Source organism: Hypomesus nipponensis, chromosome 11, assembly GCF_054491055.1.
Source record: "Hypomesus nipponensis isolate SF chromosome 11, ASM5449105v1, whole genome shotgun sequence".
NCBI lineage: Eukaryota > Metazoa > Chordata > Actinopteri > Osmeriformes > Osmeridae > Hypomesus > Hypomesus nipponensis.
The window spans coordinates 6,931,110-6,943,464 of record NC_140371.1 but is presented as its reverse complement, the minus strand read 5'-3'; the positions used below and the strand labels follow the sequence as shown (position 1 = coordinate 6,943,464).

Below are 12,355 nucleotides of genomic sequence, written 5' to 3'. Positions count from 1 at the left end.
TCCATAAAGCCAGCTCAACCTGGTTCGAACTCGGTTACTATGGCAACTTAGGCTGCGCAACTAGTCAGGTCAGGGTCAGACTGACTGTCAGGCTTAGTGTGACTTGGTGCTGAAGCAGACGTTCCTGTAACACTGACTCTAACGGGAAAACGCTGATTTACCACTTATATTCTCATTTTCTTATTCTCATCAGTTCAATATCTTCAACATTGATAGAAAATAAACTTAAATAGCATATAGCTACATTTAGCCTTATGCATTAAACAATGATGAACAATGCTTTGACAGGCTACACACTATAGCCGTTAAATGTATGGATGTTAGTTTGTGATTTCAAATGTTTAGGCATCAGGCAAAGGCCTATATCTCAATCTAAATTATCAGAGTATAACTATCATAGCAATATAATTGTTAACAGTAGCCCACAATTCAAAACAAACGATCTACCCTCCGTTTCCCCGACATAAAAACCATGTACTGGATATTTACATTTAGTCATATTGATTAATAATAGGCTATTTATTTTAAACGATGTAAAAAAAAGTCGATTAAGATGAGTTTAGAGGGTGTTTTTTAATCAACGAACTAAAGGTCTAAAAAGGTCCTCCTACATAGCCCATCGTTCACAACGTCAATCATGGTGTGTCTTTTTTTTTTTTTGATTGATGGATTGATTAAAGCGGTGGATGAGGGAGCTGTCATTGTACATTTAAAAGGAACGTTCTTTCTGGAAGAAGTCACGTGGCCGTGTGCATTGCATTTGCCGTGGTGGAATGTATGATCCATGTTTTACCTCTTGGGCTGTTTAAGAAGTGGGTGCACGCGCAATTAGCTTGACAATTTAAATCTGACTTGAATTGGTAGGATTGCGTGAGCTGAAATTAGCCTTTATGGAACCGCTTTAGCCCCGCTTGACTAATTAAACTTGAAGTCTGGTTTAGGACTTTAGGTCTAGCTTTTTCGTGCTGTCTTTATGGACCAGGCCCCGGGTAGCTCACTTGTTTATAAACTAGAGCAAGAACTGACATGGATATGTGGATAAGAATAGTTTTATGATGTTGCTGCTACTTTGATTATTGATACAGTCGTAGCACCTTGAAATAAACATGCTGATATTGACAGTCAAATGTTATGTTTTTTGTGATTTCAGGTGGAGGATAGTCATCCATGGTGGCATTGATGGTTACAGCTGCCTTGTGTTTGTCCACGCTTCCAGCAACAAGTGCAGCATTAATAAATGCTGAGGCCAGACAGTCCGTCCAGGCTTAGAACAGGATCTGGTAGAAGCTAGATTTTTGTGATTGCCACCTATTGAATTGGATAACCTTGTACCAGGGGCCAGTTCGTCGTAGGGGTTGAAGGTAAGTTAATCAATTGTCCCTTTAGCCCGTTAACATTAGCGAGCTAACTGAGAACCGCAAATATCGGTTCGTCGACGGCTGATCCGCATCCAAATCATGTGGTTAATTTCAATCAGGCTAAACTTATCAGGGCAAGTGCACAAGCACGTCCTACTTCAAAAGGCAGGAAAGGTCGATCACCAAAACCGTGATTTTCTAACGGTATTATGGCGGAAAAGACGAAAGAGAGAGCGGTGATATTCTCGCCATCTGAGCAAACTATTATAATGAGTCTCTACGAAGACAATAAGCATATTATCATGGCACAGTCAAACACCGCCACCGCTGCCAGAGCAAGACAGGCATCTTGGCTAAAAAATTGCAGATAAACTAAATGCGTATTTTGGTAAAATGTATAGGCTCATCTTTAGTGCCAATCAATCAGATCACATTTCTTTAAATGTGCCTGCTGGCAGTAGGCTTAATGGAAATTAATCATCGAATGAAATCTTGCTAGCGAAAATAATTGTGTCAACTCTTTCAGAATAAGTATAAAAATAAGGCCAATGAGTATCTAATTGATACGAATTCATAGACACTGAGGATTCATGAGGATATATGTAGGGTGATATCAGGTAAAATGGGCCATTTTTTGGTTAATCGTTTGGGACAACAATACAATACCAAATATGCCTTTTCCATGTGTTTTTATGATTACTTATTACTGTTTTTGATAACTTTTTGTTGAAATGATGTTATAAAATATAATTATTTAGGCCCTACAGTTCTTGAAACATCAGCTGTGCCAACTTTTTTTGCACGAGCAGTTTCAGGTAAAATGGACCAGCTGTTCAGGTAAAATGGGCCAGTGAAACTGCAAAGGGAAATAGTAATTTATCATCAATTTTAATTTTAAAACACAGTTGCTTATACAGCCACATAACATTTAAACTGCATTAAACAAACATATTCACATGTGCCTTAATAAAAAGAATTATCCTGAAGCCCAGACTCGTCACAGTTCCATATATATGTGACGGTGTGCCCTCAATACCCAGCTCGACCAAAAGGCTCTCATACTGGTTAAACCACTGGCTAACCACCTCTTTGTGGAGTCCAGCAGCCCGTGCTGCAGACAGGACCTCTGGCTTGCGCATCCCAAGCTCTGGGTTGCGCTTTAGAAAGTTCTTAAACCAGTAATATCCGGCCCTCCTTGCTGTCTTGAAGAAACCAGATATGTTGTTCTTGGCTGCAAAATCAAAGGCCACTTGCTGGACATCACGTTTTGTGAAGGGAAACCCCTCTGCGCCAATGTATTGAGGGTGGTGGCAGCAAGCTCCCTTTCCGCCTCCTGTGGAAGGTAGGGCTTTTGCCCTGACACATGTTCACTCAGTCACCTTTCCACTGATGCGTCTTTGCAATGTGGATCGCGGCACACCCCATGCTCTTGATAAGAGGTGCACACTCACTGTAATTCCTTTCTTCTCTCCCTCCATGTATTAATCTAAGGCCCCCTTCATCCTCTCCTCTTTCCACAGATTGTAATTGTTTGGCCTTCCTTTCCATCCCTGTTTTATCTTTGTATCCTTTCCTCTCTGGTCCTTGCTCCTACTCTCTTTTCTCTTTCCTTCTCCCTTTCTCCTCTCCTCTCACTTCCTTCTCCTTCGCCATACTCACTGTACATAAAATATCTATACCATTATTACTGTTGGGGGGGGTCATGGTGTGACACACACACACCCTCACACACTCCAACACATGTGCATGTGTGTTTGTGAGTGACACACATGATTTTTATCAGAATTGTATTCATTTTATCTGAAACCATGTTGCCCATTTTACCTCAGTGGGTTAAGGTAAATTGGACCACCAAGAAAAACATAACTTTTTCAAAAAATATGTTCATATACCAAACTAACAACATTATTTGTGATTGATGCCATCAAGACAGATATGCATAGTTTTTTTTAAGTGCAAGTAAAAAAAAAAAAAAAAGTATCATCCTTATAATAGTTTAATTAGATTTGGTATGCCAGGCTATTTACCATGGCAGCTTTCTGGTGCACTTTTCTTACACCAACGCATGCTGTGGCTTTGCCAAAGTTTTCTGCATCGCCTATACTGTATAAAAATGTAGCCGACCTGACGCGAAAAACCTCAAGGCTATGCAGAGAGTCTGAAGCACAGTAAAAGTTTCAAGTAGCTTTATTGTCCATTTCTTCACGTCAAGACATAAAAAGGAATCTATATGACGTTTTCCACTCTCCCACAGTGAAACATAAAAAGCACAGGCACAACAGATAAGACATTTCTTAGAACATAGCGTTACATATTCACATACAGCAGCATAAGCTCGTAAAGCATAGCTTGCTGCGGCGTGTGATATTTGCAATGTACGGCCCGAGAAGGTCTTGCAAATAAATGAGTCCTTGTTGGCTGAATCGATATCGCTCAAACAAGAACTCATCCGTGTGAAATAAAGGATCTTGAGGATCGTGAAGAACTCATTGGTATGGAAAGTTAATCGAACTATATCTCCTTGGTCAGCTGGGTCTCTCAAAAAGGGAGCTGCCAATTATTTTCCGGGGGTGTGGCAAGCTTATCCAGCTACACTTACGTTAGCCTGCTCTCGAGCAGGTTAGTGCTAATTGATATGTTACTATGGTGATTTATCTAAACTTGCTTCCACGAACCAAAAATAGGGGCGTGTTTTATCTTAGCTTGAAAATTAGGTCGCTAAACTGCTTAGCGAGCTACAACGAATACCCCCCTGCTTGGCCCCTAATAATAATACTAACAATAACAATAGGTGCCTCGCAGCTTCGCTGCTTGGCCCCTAATAATAATAAGAAAAGGTAGAATCAATTACGTGGCTTCGCCGCTTCGCGGCTTGGCCACCAATAATAAGAAAAGGTAGAATCACGTATGTGGCTTTGCGGCTTGGCCACCAATAAATATAGCTGCAAGCAGCAATGGAGGGGCCAAGCAGTCCATGGCCTCCATAGCACTTGCGCAACAATTAAGTCACAATAACCTGTTGCACTCATGCAACACACCAAGTTTGGTTGAAATATCTGTTTGCGTTCCAAAGTACTGAGTGTTCAAAGTGTTTTTTTCTGGTATAACACCACAGGCCTCCTCTGCTCCTCGTGGGAACGATGGAACCCAAGTTTGGTGACAATCGCACAAATGGTTGCTGAGATAGGCTCTTGCGTCTCGTTTGGCGGCTTCGCCGCTGGCTGAGTGTATGACACTTACATAATTGTGTGGGAAATGTAGAATAGCAGACAGATATAAATGTATTGTTTAAAAGTTATGACCATTCTAGTGATAAATGAGAAAACAGGCTAAAGCATTTAGAATGTCAAGATTCATTTCACATGACCACTTCTCAAATACCTTTGCATACAATAAATTGCATCTGAAAATAACGGACATCACCATTGAAATATGCATTTTGTGTTCAATAAAACACAAACTGTATTTGTTTTGAACATTAAACTGTGAGGGGAATGATATCTCTGCAAAACATACAACAACAGACTTTCTACTGTAAATATTTTTTTTTATAAATAACTGCAAAGCAGAAGATGTATAAATGCATAAACCCAACTGCAATCCCTGTTGAGAGAAGAGAGGGAGAAGACAGGGAGATAAAGAGGCAGGGGGAAGACAACACCAATAAACACATCCTTTTCCATCTACGCCTTGTCGCGATACTGGTCACAGATGACTGCCAAAACTGAAAACTGTTCCTATTGCAAAGCAAGCAAAGTCGTTTGCCATTACATTTCGGCGCGCAAGAAACTACTTTTGTTTTATTTTCAGTCCTATTTTTACGATTAGCATAGCCATGCAGTGGTTCTCAAACCGGTCCTCAAATACCACCTGTTCTGCATGTTTTAGATGTTTTCCTGCTCCAACACACCTGATTCAAATGCATGTTTGTTACCAGGCTTCTACGGAGCTAGATAACGACCCATTTATTTCAATCAGGTGTGTTGGAGCAGGAAAACATCTCATATGCAGGACAGGTGTTACCTGAGGACTGGTTTGAGAACCACTGTGTTACAGGATTCTTTCCATTCTAGGGAATATGGGTTGTGTGAAGTGACGACAAAGGAGGGACTACAGGTTTTAGCATAATAATCTGATTATTATGAGTATTAGTCTTATGGGAAACAGAAACAAATAATATACATTGATACATACCCAGATGATGTTCCTGGCTGGGTATCAGGTTCAATCTCATTTTTCCATCTCCTCCTCGTCCTGGTCTTCCTCCAGCAGTTCCTGGTTCAGTAGATCCTCCTCCTGTGTGGTAATCAACAGTCAGCTGCCTCCTCCTCTTGCAGGGATAGTCTTCCTTCACCTCTACAACAGAAAAAAAATCAAATTGGTAGCCTGCAGTGTGTTCTTCCCAAATCCGATAAACCATAATGTTGAACTGTGGACAGCCCTTTCACACCTTCCTTGCGAATAGTAAGATTCAAACATCCTAAAACCACGTCTGTATGATGGATGGGTATAGCTATCTGCCAAATATAGAAGGATTTTTTATGACATGAGAAAATCAACAAGCTAAACTTATCCAACTACAGTAGCACACCAGTTTCTAGGCAGTTCTGAACCTACCTATCCCAACCTCAAGCAAATGTACGGAAGCAACAACATTGGCCCAAAAAGTTATTGATCTTTAGCTAAAATATGACATAGTATTGCTAGTAACTATTTACTTCACACACACAAAAAAAGTTGATATAAGAAGAGATTTGCTGCTTGCCTGTCAACAAGCACCGATTGGGGACGTTGAAAAACTAACTAGCAGCGTAGTTACTCCTCCGCGTAACTACCAAGGTTTTACTATATTCCACAATCGGCTAAATTGCCCCAAAAAGTTATAAATATTTAGCTTAAAGTGTACATGGTGATCCTAGCTAATGTTTATTATCCAGGTTTCCCAAAATTAGCTATATCGTTTTTCTTTTTGCTCACGTCACTCCAGTCCTAGTTCTACAAATAAATGCTTCGTAACTAAAAACGTTTTACTTTTAATTTGAACAATGTTGACAATATTGATAACACATGTAAAGAAACTTGTCTTACCTCGTATGAGACTCAGTTTTCAAAATGAAGCAGTAAATCCAGCTCTTGCGGTTATCTTCTGGAAGTTCCTGTATATCCTCTGCGGCCCCGCTCAAGCAAATTGCGGATGACAGTCATGACAGTACATTTATTTCTCACGACCAGGCACCCCTTAACCAATGATATATACTATGATCTTAAGTTGTCATGAGTGTCTGTCAGTTTTCAGAAATAAAATTGGTGATTGGACCGCGAAGATATGAAGCAGGGAACCATGGGAAATTGTATTCCCATATAACAGTGGTCCGGCGGGAAGGTGTCATAACTTGTAGGTTGCAGGGATTGATTAAGATAAGTAGTATTCACGTGAAAAGAATGGAGCCAACAGCCGCCAAAATTTTTTAGATTGGTCTGGAGACGGAGGAGATAGAGGGATTTATTCATGCGGTGTCTCCTATTAAGATTTCAGCAAAAAACACCAAGTATTTCAACGCGGTATTCCAGAGTGGAAGGGAGGAATACCACAGCACCGTGGTGTTTTCGCCGGAGAAGCACCATGTATTTAGCCAGGCGGGAAAAAGTGTACAGCCAGTCAAGTTATCGAACATAAAAAAGACACTGAGTAAGTACGTTTTTCGTTCATAGTTTTGGTTGTATATTTTGTATAAATTGGTATTGTGAAATATTGAAGGAATTTCTCACACAAAAGTTAAGAACACCGTTTAAAACTAAACAATACGACCATGCTGCTAGCCTACTGTAACTGCTAGCCTAACTGTTACTGAGAAAGCTGTGTTGCTGACAACTTTGTTCGAGTTTTTAAATTCTACCAGATATTCTACCAGAATTTCGAGTTTAATCGGGCATTGTTTTTAATTTGTAGATGGTAGAAATTCAGTTTTATGACTTCAGTTTGTGATAGAGTAACTTCACATAGAACAAGTTCATAGGACAGTGTCAGTATCGAAATGTTAATTAAAGAAAGTTGTTTTATAGTGCATATAAGTTAATATAATGTGCATTTTGTTTTTTATTGTCCAGGTTACAGCAATGCTGCAACCTTTGATGTTCAGTGCAACCGCAGCACCGAAGTAAGGGTGACAGAAGTTGGGTTCCCGCTCAGAAGTCCTAGAGAACAGGGGCCATTGCATGTGGTAGATGTGAAGGCTTTGGGTCCACGACAGCATGTAAGAATTAAAGTAGTTTTATGCTTCGCAATAGACTTGGTGATTTTGAAAATTGCCCGTTAAAATATTTGAATTTTTACATGACATTTTGGTGTGATTCAATGTGATGGGAACATTATAAGATGTTCATTGGAAAGTTAGATTTATTTAGTGTGAAGTCCATACCTTAGTGGATACAATATGTAAGTGGGGTAGTCAGATGTGTGAAGTGAAAGGTCAGCAAACTACTCTTAGTAACAATGGATACTAATGGAAATACATTTACATGTATTCATTTAGCAGATGCTTTTATCCAAAGCGACTTCCAAGAGAGAGTTTCACTAAAGTGCATAGGTCACTGATCATAACACCGAAATTGCCCCAAACATTAAAATACTATTACTAATGATGTTTCAGCATCACATATTACATTACTACACCTGAATGTGTCTCTTGTTCTATACCTTGAAGCTTAATATTAATGTCCATTGGAAGCAAGTTTAGTTTGGCAATGCTTCACTTCAGGCTTGCATGCTGTTCTGGCTATGTGCAGTTTTAAGAAATGTGAGTACATTTTGAGAAAATGTGTCTGGGTATTGAATGGTTGTTTTATAATTATTATGTTCATGTTTGGTTTTAGGTTGGTGTGTTGGAGGCAAAGGTGGTCTTCTTGAAGATGGGCACAGAAATGATCTCCGTGCGCACACCCAAAGTGAGGTGAAGGAGTGTGAAGTGGGAGATGCCACCGGCAGCATTCATTTAAAAGTATGGGACAATCAAATTGTTTCCATTAAGGAGGGCTTGTCTTACAAATTCACCAATTTGGCAACAAGAGAGTACATGGGAAGTATTTTGCTGACCACCACAAGGTCTACTGAAATTCAATTAATATCTGATATCAGTGGAGTTGCAGACAAGGTAGATGGAGAGGGTAGTGCAGCAGAGACCATGACTACATTTTTTAGTACGGTTGAAGGGGCTTACATTGAAGCGAAACGCCAGTGCCTTAAGTGCCATACTCAGCAGCTGAGTTTTGATGGTAAACTCCCTTTCCACCGCTGTGAGATGCAAAATGTTGCGCGGGGGGGGAGTTATGTTTCAAAGCTGAGTGGGGAGATCATTTTTGTCAGTGAGAAGGGGGAGCTCAGCTTAAGCATTCCAAATTCTGTTTTAAGGTGTTATTTAGAGAGTGAAGGGTGTCTCAGAGACATGTTAGATGTCCAGGACATTGAGCAGCATCTGATAACTGGAGACGTTTTTGAAGTTGTACACAACAGGGCAAATGTCATAACTAGTTTAAAGAGGGTTGTGCAGGGTGTTTCAGTGAGTGAGGTGTCAGATGGTGACTTGCTAAAGCGTAGTTTATTTGATGCTTCTGAGTAAGTAGGTTAGCTAGGGGGGATAAGATATAATAATGATTGTAGTTAGCTGTACCTCAATTAGATACACCTTTAAATGTTTAATTGTTTTGTGTAATGGTAAAATAATGATATAAAAGTACATAAAAAATGCTGTATAATTTACAATGTTAATTGGAAGAAAAAAGTGATGTATTTGATTATTAATGTTTTATTTTCATAAGGTATCAGCCTTTTTTTTTATAAATTAGTTAATATGTTTTTAAATTGTTTGAATGCTTTATGATGCAGACTTAAATGTTCTGCCGATTAGGAAAAAAGTGAAATGATAATGTGTGACAGATATACTCTTTTGCATAAATGTGTAATTCAATATTAAAGACATAACTATGTTCTATTTGGGAAAGGTTACATGTATGTTTTATTTCTCTATTTTTGCTTTATAAATTATTTCTTTGGGGTCAATACAATGAGGCTGAAACAGTTAAGCATGTCAGTATTATTTTTATCATACAGGAAATGTACACAGGAAAGTCTAATTATGGTAAATTAACGTAAAATGTCTTGTAGAAGATAGCTTAAAGTCTAGTAGACAAAATTCTCAGTAATTATTTAATGACGACCTTGGTAAAAAAGAGTGCTTTAGATAGAATATAAGCTTCAGACAATTTAACTAAGGTAGCAGTAACGGCATGGAAGCCATTTTGTCAAATTGAAGAAAAAAATAAATAGTGGAAGCCATTTTGTCAAATTTCCCAGTGTTAACGTCACGTCTTGACGCGCGAGGTTCCTTTCTGGATTACACAACGGTTAACGAGCCACACAGAAACTAGAGATGGGGGAAACAAAGCTTTTCGAAGCAACAAGCTATTTGACACAATTGTCTCGAAAAAGTATCGCTTTTTCGAAGCGTTCGATACATCTTTTCCATAGGGACATCTGCTGGTCAGTTTATGGTATGGCGACTGTATCGAGCGATGGAAGGAATCAAGTGACGTCAAGTCCTCGAGCTGCAGTCTCATAATCGTCATTGACAACTTGATAAATATAGGTTATGTGACAAATGTTTCGATTTGCAAGTGTCAAAAATATGTTATCATAGGTTTTGGAACATGCTTTTGCAACCGGGAAAGGGATGGCCACATTTGAAGGCTGGTAAAACTAGAGAAAGATGTAGGCTATGTGCTTGTGTACACCTACTATCTCATATCTGTATCTATCTCTGTCTATCTAGCTCTGGCAATCTATCTGTATCTGGTTCTGTCAATGAATGTAGTGTCCGTAAATAGGCCTGTCTCCTCTTTATAACCTACGAATATTAGTGATGTCTGATGTCTTGTAAGCGTTTGAATAAAACGCCGTTTGTCTCAGCTGCTCGTGTGACGTCCAATGCTTCAGACGTCACTTCGACTCTGATCACGTGGTTTTTGCCCATTTGACGCCACGCTCGACACGTTTGTATCGGTACAAATTGTTTCGAAAGGTCGATACCGCTTCGTGAGCACGGTATCGAGCGTAACATCACTAACAGAAACACGGTTGCAGTAAATCTGAAGTAAAATAGTTCGAGAACAGGGTAAGGAATGCTTTGACATCAACAAAATAAAATTGACAAGGTAGTTTAAGTAGTTATATGTAGAATAGTGTATGATAACATGTTAAAGTCAGCTAACCATGACTTCTTCATATTAAGATAGCCGAAAATGGTCAATGTTAGCAACAGTGTAGGAAGGTAGAAGTAGCACACAAATTAGGCTATGCTAGTTAGTTAGCTAGCTAGCTAACGTCAGCATGGTAGAGACGAATGTAGTTTACTATAAAGTGACGCTGCAAAAGACAAAGCTGTACCTATTTATAATGTATTGACAGTTGGAAATCAATCTTATTAATACATTCCAATATTAAATTAGGAGGTTTTGATTTGGTATACCTACAAATTAAGATTGATAGCACTAGACTACATATCGGAGAGTATAAGTTACGTTATTTGTTGTTGAAGCAATTTAACTGCAACCTAATGGGAACTTGACGAGACACTAAGCCAAGTTTAGCTTAACTTTTTTAATTTTCAAGGGGTGGACGTAACTTGAATGTTAACGCTTGTGGTCGATATCAGTTATCAGCGTGGCGCAGACACCTTGTGTTAGTAGGTTGATTGTAAACCAGGCATTTTACAGGTAACTGACAAGGTTGCTAGCTTTAGGAGCATGTTGTTGACAATGATGGGTCAATAATGTAATTTATTGGGCAGAGGGAAAGGATGTGGTAAAGAATGAAGTAAAATATTGTATGACAAAGTAATTTAAGTTGTTTTAGTCTTTCGGATCTAGTTAATGATGTTTGCTATTTCCAAAGAAAATATTTTAATATGAAATGTATATACTGAAGGAAATAGTTTAGCAGTTGTGATGTTATATACGTTGATGAGGTGGACGTGATGTTATATAAACAGTTTCAGATGTTTTTCCTCTGTGTGTTGCAGATGCCTCGGTGTAGCAAAAGGTCTCAGGCAGCAAAGAAGCGCAAGGCCATTGCTGCTCCAACTTCTCATGACTTGACTGCTCCAACTTCTCCTGACTTGACTGAGGTTATGCCTCCTCGTGAAACAAAGGCTTCCTGTGACGGGGTTGAACCTCCCCTTAAACAAAAGGTGTTAATCGACATGACTGACGAGGTTGTTTCTCCTCTGAAAAAAAAGATGGAAAACTCTGGTGGCCAACTTGGATTTGAAACTGGCATTGAAACTGGCATTGAACCTGATCTGATCCCTGGCAAATGTGTCTTTGACATTGATGTTAATAATTCTGTTCATGTAACTGAATTTCCACAGGTCATAAGAGGCTCCTTTCATCAGGGTGACAGGCGCTTTGGCTACAATAGAAACAGGCAGTGTGGAGTGAATAGTTTAACTGCAGTAATGATGAGTGAGTTAAAGAATGTATTGGCATGGAAAGCAGATGATCTGGATGTTGTACTGTTACATGGAGATCAGCTGTATTCCACAATGAGACGTCATGGAAAGATCAACGATCCAACTGGCCGAGGCTACATTGCTGTTGCTGAATTGCCCACAGTGCACACATTCTGTAACAAACACATTTCAATAAAGTATGGTGAGTCATACAGTGGTTATGTTGGAATTGAGGTGTATGATCAGGCCCTGCAAAATGTTTCCATGTCTCTTGATGAAGCATTCCAGAGAGCGCTTCTCCAGTGTGATGCATGTTTGCTTAATATGAGGGAAAACATCTGTGCAGTTATAAGACAAGGTGCCTGGTTTGCAGTTGTGGACTCTCATCCGCGCAATGGTCATGGTGTGTGGGAATTTGGTACAGGAACAAGTATTGTGGCTTACTATGATGACCTTCAAATGGTGTACACACGTTATTAACCTTGCTGCGTCATT

At 39.4% G+C, this 12,355-nt stretch overlaps 1 long non-coding RNA gene across 1 annotated transcript; it reads left to right on the top strand.

Annotated features, from left to right (window-relative positions):
- Positions 1-6,809: 6,809 nt before the first annotated feature.
- On the top strand, positions 6,810-9,747 carry LOC146267940 (uncharacterized). The gene is made up of 3 exons (XR_014768891.1): positions 6,810-7,047; positions 7,467-7,612; positions 8,232-9,747. It is a non-coding gene; the product is annotated as an uncharacterized LOC146267940 (long non-coding RNA).
- The last annotated feature ends 2,608 nt before the right edge of the window (positions 9,748-12,355 follow it).